Genomic DNA, 8,258 nt, shown 5'->3' with positions numbered 1-8,258 from the left:
GAAAATAAAATTTAAATGAGGAGTCAAAAGTAGACAACAACAATAGTTTAAGGGTTCCATAGGTTTTTTATCCAAACCAAAAACACCATGTTCAGTTCCACCGACGTACCAATTCCTTTCAATTACCAGACACCACATCTAATTAGCAAAGATAGCAACATTCTCAACCAATTAAGAAAAAGATGCTCCATTGTTTCATTTTAAGGTTTACATTTTTAAAGCTTTCAAGATCAGTGCACTGATAACATGCCATTATTAAGCTTTCAGAGACCAAACCGGAGCCCTTCTGATACTTGTGGGATGGGATGAGCTCCGCCAAGGAATTCTCCATACTGCTTTGGGGCATTTTCGGTTGGTAGTGGTGGTGCCTGAGGACAAATGTGGTGCGATAGCTGGGGCCTAAGCGTAGTAGGGCTCTTATGTGACCTGCGGTTATGCAGTGATAGATGGTGACTACTGCTGCTGTTGAAGCTGCTGCTATGAAGCAAATGATCAATTTGGGAATGAGGGTTTCTAACACCTCCAGCCAATATTGTCCCACAGTTAGCCGCCCCCATTGGGCCGTGGGTTTTGTTCCTGCTGGTGCTGGACAACACAACAGGTTAATGCCTCACCGAAAGGTCTCGGCTACGTGGGGGACACCACAACAGGTTATTAAAGCAGCCCAGGACTTCCTCTCTAGCCGATGTGGGATCATTACAGGGTTGAGCTATCATCCTCCGTCATGAATTAATATATGAGAATTCTGAATTCAATACCAACGAAAGGTTGGCAACTTTGATATTTATATATATATATATATTGCCCAAGAAGAAGAAAGTGTCGGATATTACGAGATGAAATTGTTATTTGATAATGGTTCTATTTTGACATGGAAGACTTGGGCTTTTGTTGTTAGAACTCGTCTCTATTGCTTGGATTACTATTTTTAAGAGATATATTTTCGAATAAATTTTTTTTTTTTTGTGAAAACTAACAATCCAAACATGATGACATAATTGGTACATGATTGCAACATTTTATGTTCGCCCCAATCAAAGCGTAGCACTTTTGGATAGCCAAACAAAATGGGTTTATTTATTCTGGACCAGATCATCTCAACTGTAAGGCTTACATTCTAAACAGACCCGTCGACATTTGGTACACAGGTTACAAGTTTGCTAGTGTTGTGCACTTTTGTACGTTAAATAGAACATACTACGTTTAGTTCTGGTTTTCTAAAAGGAAAAAAAAAGAAAAAAAAAAGAAATTCAAGAAAAAAATAGACCTTGGATATTCAAGTATCCATTTTCTATTACTTGTTTGTTAAACAAGTAATAGATTACGTAATATATAAGCCATTCGTATATATAACAAGAACTTTATATAAATTTAAAAAACTCATCTTATTTAATTTGCATGTTGATCATGTCTTACCAGGTAACATTAAATGAAAACTGGAATTAACCAGGCACAATTCAATCATGGATTCCACTTCAAGAACAATCTAAGAGCAGGATATTTGACTGCTAATAGGTTTAAAGGGGTATTGATTATCGGCTGCATAATTGAAACTGAAATTGCCGTGTGTAACACCATAATAGATCGGTTGGCCACCGTTAACGAGGCAAGACCCGCCGCCATTTTGAGACAAGACGGCGGGATTAATCTTTTCAACGCTTTGAAAGCCGGAGCAGGATAGCTTGACCTGGGTCTGAGTGCAAGTGCAATCGTTAAAGATGGTGAGTTTGAACTCCGGCTTGGATTGTACCTTTGCTCCTGTTGGAGCCTGCAATATGATCAGACTTGATAGAGAGCATCCTTGAGCATTTGCAGTGCCTGCAAGTTAAAATGAATTACTACTACCAATTAACAACATAACATATATTATTTATTAATTCCAAAGAAATACACATTATACACATACATATTATTATTAAACTAATGATGAAATGCATGCATCAAAAAACATGTAAATACATGCATTGTATGCCTAAAGCGGACCAGCCAAAAGTTTTGAAGTTGATAACACTACTATTTTATCTCCTACTTGAAAAAAAAAAGATGTTTTCAAGTATAGATTTTAATGAAAATTTATCAATACACATATCTAATTTCTGTTTTTTTTTCAAAATTAAATGCGCACCTGCTCGACACAGCATGCACACGCGTATATATATATATATATATATATATATATATATATGTATATGTACAGTTTCTATGATTCTTTTCGAAATCTACCGCAGTTGATATAGTGATGCATTTGGAAATTGTACCTGCGCTCAATAGACCAAGAAAGAGAGGCAAGTAAAGGATCTTGAAAATGGCTGCCATCTTCTTTGTTCTTATCTCCTTTCAAAGATTCTGAATCTTAAAGTGTGCTACTTTTATCTGCATATGCATAAAAGAACTTGGGAATTTATACATGTTAGACTTTCAGATATATATGGAAAAACGAGAATTGGAGGGTAAAAATTAATTTGCATGCGAAGTGGAATCCATATACATGGGATGGTATATTCACAGTCGACCAGATTCAAAGGTGTCTGTCTGGTTATCAATGAAACAATTAAGACGCCAAAGATTTTTGCTAAAAAACAAACAAAGAATCTCTCCATGCATATAAACCTGATTATATTTCATTAAATTAGAGATTTTATTATATGAATGGTGTATTTGACACATTGCATCCATTTGCATATCCCATTTATTTTTCTTTAATAAGAAAAATAAACCCGATATTATTTTTTCTTAACGGAATGACTCGTTAAGAGAGGCATTAGGTGATCAATTTGGTGTTTTCCTTTTTTTTTTTTCTATGTATGTTAAAGTGACTAAACACAGATAGTGGAATTAATGTGATTGCGTGCATTTAAATAGCAAATGAGATACAATTGTCAGGAAAATCCTTTAAAAGATGGAGAGTTATTAATGTATCTTTGATTGACATCCCAAAATTCCACTTATTGTGATTTCATATCATTTCTATTTAAAATGTCCCATATTGAATTGTTTTAAATGTTAATAGAAGATTCTCATTAGCACAAAGGAATCACTCGAGTATCGAACCAACGGTAGAAAGACGTCACAATTGAGTGCATTTCTCAATCAATAAGTCTACGAGTACCTTAGGAGCGGCACTAAAATTCTCAAGCTAGCTTTTGCAAGCCATGAAAAAGAGGTTTCCCTTATAGCACTTTGCTGGAAAATTCATCAAACTCTCATCTCCGAAAACAAAAGAAAAATACAAATATAAATAACCTACCAACTCCCAGGATGGGTTGAGCCACGACTTGACCCAACTACCCTAACTACTAAACACTAAATTCGGGCCTAATAAGGCCTTAAGCTGGCCGAACTTAACCTACTAATTAACTAACAAAACGACTAACTAATTATGGGCCTAACCATCTAATTCGAACCTAACTCGACATGAGATCTTGGACCGAACTTTATTCCTACTAACTAAATAAATATCACAGTAAAAGTACTAATAATAATAAGGTATGAGAACTCGGATCATTTGAGCTCATTTGTCTTGGACGAATTAAACATTTGGAAGCTCCATTTTGCATCACAAGGCATACTCTTTTTTCCTTTTTCTAAGTTTGGCCACCAAGGCACCGTTGAAGCCACAAAAAGGTGAAAGTACCCCAAGAAAATAACAAAAGCCAAAGGACTACATCTTTGAAAATTATGCATAGAACATTTTTCATAATACTATATACACTATGATCGAGTTCTGTAATTCTTTTGAACCAAAAATATATACGTTATATTCGAGTTTTTTATGTTTCACCTATAGAAAATTGTCATAGCATATGTTGTTATTGTTTGTATCATATTTTTTGTATTAAAACTAATAAAATACTATATTTAACTTAACATGCATGTGTGTGTATAATAAAGGGAAAGAAGTGACAGCTGGGTAGACATTTCGTGTCATTTTTTGCAACTTTTAATTTTACCCTTTAAAGAATTAATTTTTATCCTAATCACCAAATCAAATTTGTCAAATATAACCACTCATAGTGCCTTAATATTGTAACTAATAAATTAACTATAACTCTATTGAAGGAAAAAAATTTACTAAATAAATTGCAGTTTATTTCATGAAGAATTTATATCAAAATTAATTTGTATAAAAACAAAATATATATACTCATGAAAACTAACAATTATTCCCAACTTGCATACACATTGTACGTGCACTTAACATAGTCTATATAACAATATTTATACTATATATAAAGGGAGAAGGCGAAATTGGTGTAAACTTCTTGTGTAAATTTATGTTCTTTTTAAACTCTCCTTGATAACTACCGACCTCTAATTTTCTCTCTCTCTATATATATATATATATATATATATATATATATATATATATAATGCTTGAGCAATGGCAGTTAGTGAGAACAATTTTTGTCATCTTTTGAACTTTCAATTTTACCCTTATAAAAATTAATTTTTGCTCTAATCATATTTTGCCAATATAACTACTCATAACCACTATACGTATTGTAAAAACCATATAAACCAAACTTCTTTCATGTAAATGTTATATATACAATACATAATTTTTTGAACTCTCTATTTTACCCTTACAAAGATTAATTTTTACACTGATCACATATTAACAAAATAATTACTTATACATATCCTAAGTATTGCAACTAGCAAGTTACTATAACCATATAAACCAAAATTCTTTCATGAAAATCTTATATAAATTTTTTGTATGTAACAAACAAAATTTATATAAAATTGATTCATTTTAATAGTTCCCTAATTGCACACACATTGGCATGCCCTTAAAACTAGTAAGATATAAAAGGAGAGCATCATGGGGTGTAAACACATAGTGTTACTTTTTAAAATTCCTAATATACCCTTAATTTTAAGGGCAAATCTAGCCCAATTTATTTCAGAAAAATCTCGATAATTAGAAAATAGTTGTTTGAATAAGAAGGTATCTATCCTTCAGTTATCTACTAATTATGAGTTCGTCACACCAAATCAACTCCCAACTCCCATATATTCTGCTTCACATATATCTTTTTTTTTTTATGAGTATCTACTTATAATATAACTAGTTTTGTACCCATTCATTGAATAGGAATTGTCTAAAAATAATAAATTATTTAGTGTAGTTCATAAAATTATTTTCATAAAATACAAACTTATTGTATAATCTATTATAACCTTTCTTAAATACATTGTTATTCAAAAATAGTCTTATAATGTAAATTTAAACATCTAATTCAGTGATTAATAATTCGAAATGCAAAAAAAAAAATCGACAATATGATGACATTCAAAAACTTGAAAATAGAAAAAATCAAATCTTGGCTGATCTTCTGTAAACAAAAGAATGGCCAACCCGTTACCAAAACATCAATGTTGGTACTTAATATAAATGGCTTAAAGGTTAATGTGAAAAGAAAAAAAGTCGAATGAAATATTAATAAAAGACAAGAATTCAAAATCAATCAAGTCACAGGAACATAGCAGCCTTCTAAATCTGTTCATGGCTAATAGAAACCAAAACGAAAACATAAGATGTATTTTGCTATTAAGTCAAAAACATAAAAAATATAAATAGTCTGATGTATACTGCATGACGTGAACAATGAACTTGATGTTTTGCCATTTATGTAATCAATGACACCTTCTTGTTCTTTAGAAGCTTTCTATCAAAGTCTAAAAAAAACATTGAAAACTGCACAAAATTTTTTTAACCCCAGAAACCCAGAAAATAAAAAAAATTAATACATTGTTGAAGACAATTAATAAATTGTCAAAGGCAATTAAAAAATCGTGTGAAAACACATAGTTTAAAAGGCCACTTTTAAATCACTAACCAAAAAAGCAATATGTGTTCTACTTGAATTGAAGAGTGAATCCATAAATTGAAATAACAAATTAATTACAAAAACCTTGCCAGAAATAAAAACCAAACTGTAACTTTTGAAGGAAATTCAAATTCAATGACCTAGTTATGAAAAAAGTGTAGGAAATTACAGATCACATACAGCGAGCATAAACAAAGTCCAAATACGATCCTTGTATTGAAGGGAATAAAAACGAAGTTCCAAATCTGGTCCTTGCATTGAAAAAAAAAATTTCCAAAAACATTGTGGAAAAGTGTAAACATCTGCACTGCTTGATAAAGTAATAAGTAATAGATCGATAACCATATATATGAGTAAAAATATAGAGTATCTTCGATAGCGATAATCTGATAAAGATAATCTAATATTTGAATTAATATTTCGAACTTTTGAGTTGAAGATGAGAGAGAGTTAAAAACATAATTCAAAATTATTTATACTAATCCCCTGAAAATTTAGGCTTGACGATTAGGGTTAAGGGAAAAAAAGTGAGAGAATGGAAGAGATAATTATGGAAATATTATCTAGAATTGTAAAGTCAAGAGAAAAAAGAGGGATAGAATAGCGTAGGTTATTAGGGAGTTAAGTCATAAAACGTGTTGCACCTACTTGCTATGTCGATAAGCCACGTAGGAAAGAGATAAACTAAAAGAATAAGGATGAAAATAAGACTTTATTTTATATATATATATATATATATGATTTATTAAGAATCCTATTAGGAAACTACTTGCCGTCTCGTTAAGCCATGTAGGAAAGAGAAAACATGAAGGGATAAGAATGAGAATACGACTTTATTATATATATATGATTTGACTCATAAAACCCATAAAAAAGGCTTTTTAAAGAGATAATATTGATAAATATATTTTTTGTTAGTTGTATACACATTAGAGTGCCTTAAACACTAGTATAAGATATTTTTATACTATATATAAATAAGAGAAAGAGGTGGGGTAAACATATTTTCTCATTTTTTAAATTTCCATGTTTATCCTCACAAAAACTAAATGTTATCCTAATTATCAAATTATATATAACCAACATAGTTTTCACTACAACTACTAATGGGCATAACTAGCAATATAACTAACAATAAGCATATCTACTAAGATAACTATCAATTTAATAAAAAATTCATAAAAATTAATTTGTTCTTAAATGCATACACATGGATGCGCCTTTAACACTAGTAAAGAATTATGTATTTTTTTATTTCAAAGATATCAAATGGGCAGAAATCAGTAATTCGAATGACTCACATGTCCAACTATCTCCACATCGCACACCCAATGGTTGAACTACTAACTTATTGACCCGCACCCTTCAGTATTAGGTTTAATAACAAATATTTGTGGTCATAAATTTAATATAGAATTTTCATTGTTGAAGCAAACTTTAATCCTTTAAACTTTTTTTCATAAAATAGTCTTATATTAATAGTTATAATGCTCATGGTTGGGTAGTTATCTTGATAATAATATAAACTCCTTCTTGTGGCTTTATATGTCAATTAACAATAAGAGTGGGAACTTCTGACATGACACGATTGTATATGGCTCGAAAATTAGCAGGAGTAGAAATTTTTTTTTAATAAAATCTAGAAAATAAAAAATGGAAAAAGAAAAGCTTAGAAAAAAAAGTTTTTAATGCTAAAAAAGAAAAAAAAGAGGCATGGTATAAATGATTGATGGTTGAACCTAGAGATGATGACAATGGAAAAGACATTAATATTCATAGCGTGAAGGAGAGAAGATTGGAAAAGATGACCGTTTGGAAATGATGAAATCATTTTAAAATTTCAATTTGGCCCCTTAATTTACTTTTTGTTCATAAATGAATTAAGAAAGTTAGTAAAATAACAGCTAAATCCTAAATCAATTATTGGTACATTTTGAAAATGGGGTTAGTATTGGAATTTTACGTCTTTCCGCCAATTTCGATGATTTCCATCCATTTAACCAAAGAAGTCCAAAGCACAAGGAGTTTATATGTGTGTTTTTAAACAATGAGGGGGGTTTTGTGTACAAAAGGCAAACAATAGGGGGGTTTAACGCATTTTATCCAAAGAGAAAGGATGTAAAAAATTCAAAATTATTGAAATTATGGAGTTAGTAGAAGAATATGGGTTAATGTATAAATTTGCTAAAATTTAAAGGTTAATTTCTAAATTTGAAAAATATTAAGGCCAATTTGTAATTAAATAAAATTATAGGGGTCAATTTATAATTTTGTAAAAGAGTTGGGGTAAACTATTAATTTTATAAAATAAAGAGGTCAATCTATCATTTGTCTAAAATATTAAGGTCATAATATAATTTTATAAAAATTATAGGGTTTAGGGTTTAGGGGTTAGGGTTTAGGGTTTAGGGTTTAGGGTTTAGG

The sequence above is a fragment of the Coffea eugenioides genome, chromosome 6 (genome assembly GCF_003713205.1).
Source record: "Coffea eugenioides isolate CCC68of chromosome 6, Ceug_1.0, whole genome shotgun sequence".
Taxonomy (NCBI): domain Eukaryota; kingdom Viridiplantae; phylum Streptophyta; class Magnoliopsida; order Gentianales; family Rubiaceae; genus Coffea; species Coffea eugenioides.
This window is presented reverse-complemented; position numbering follows the sequence as displayed.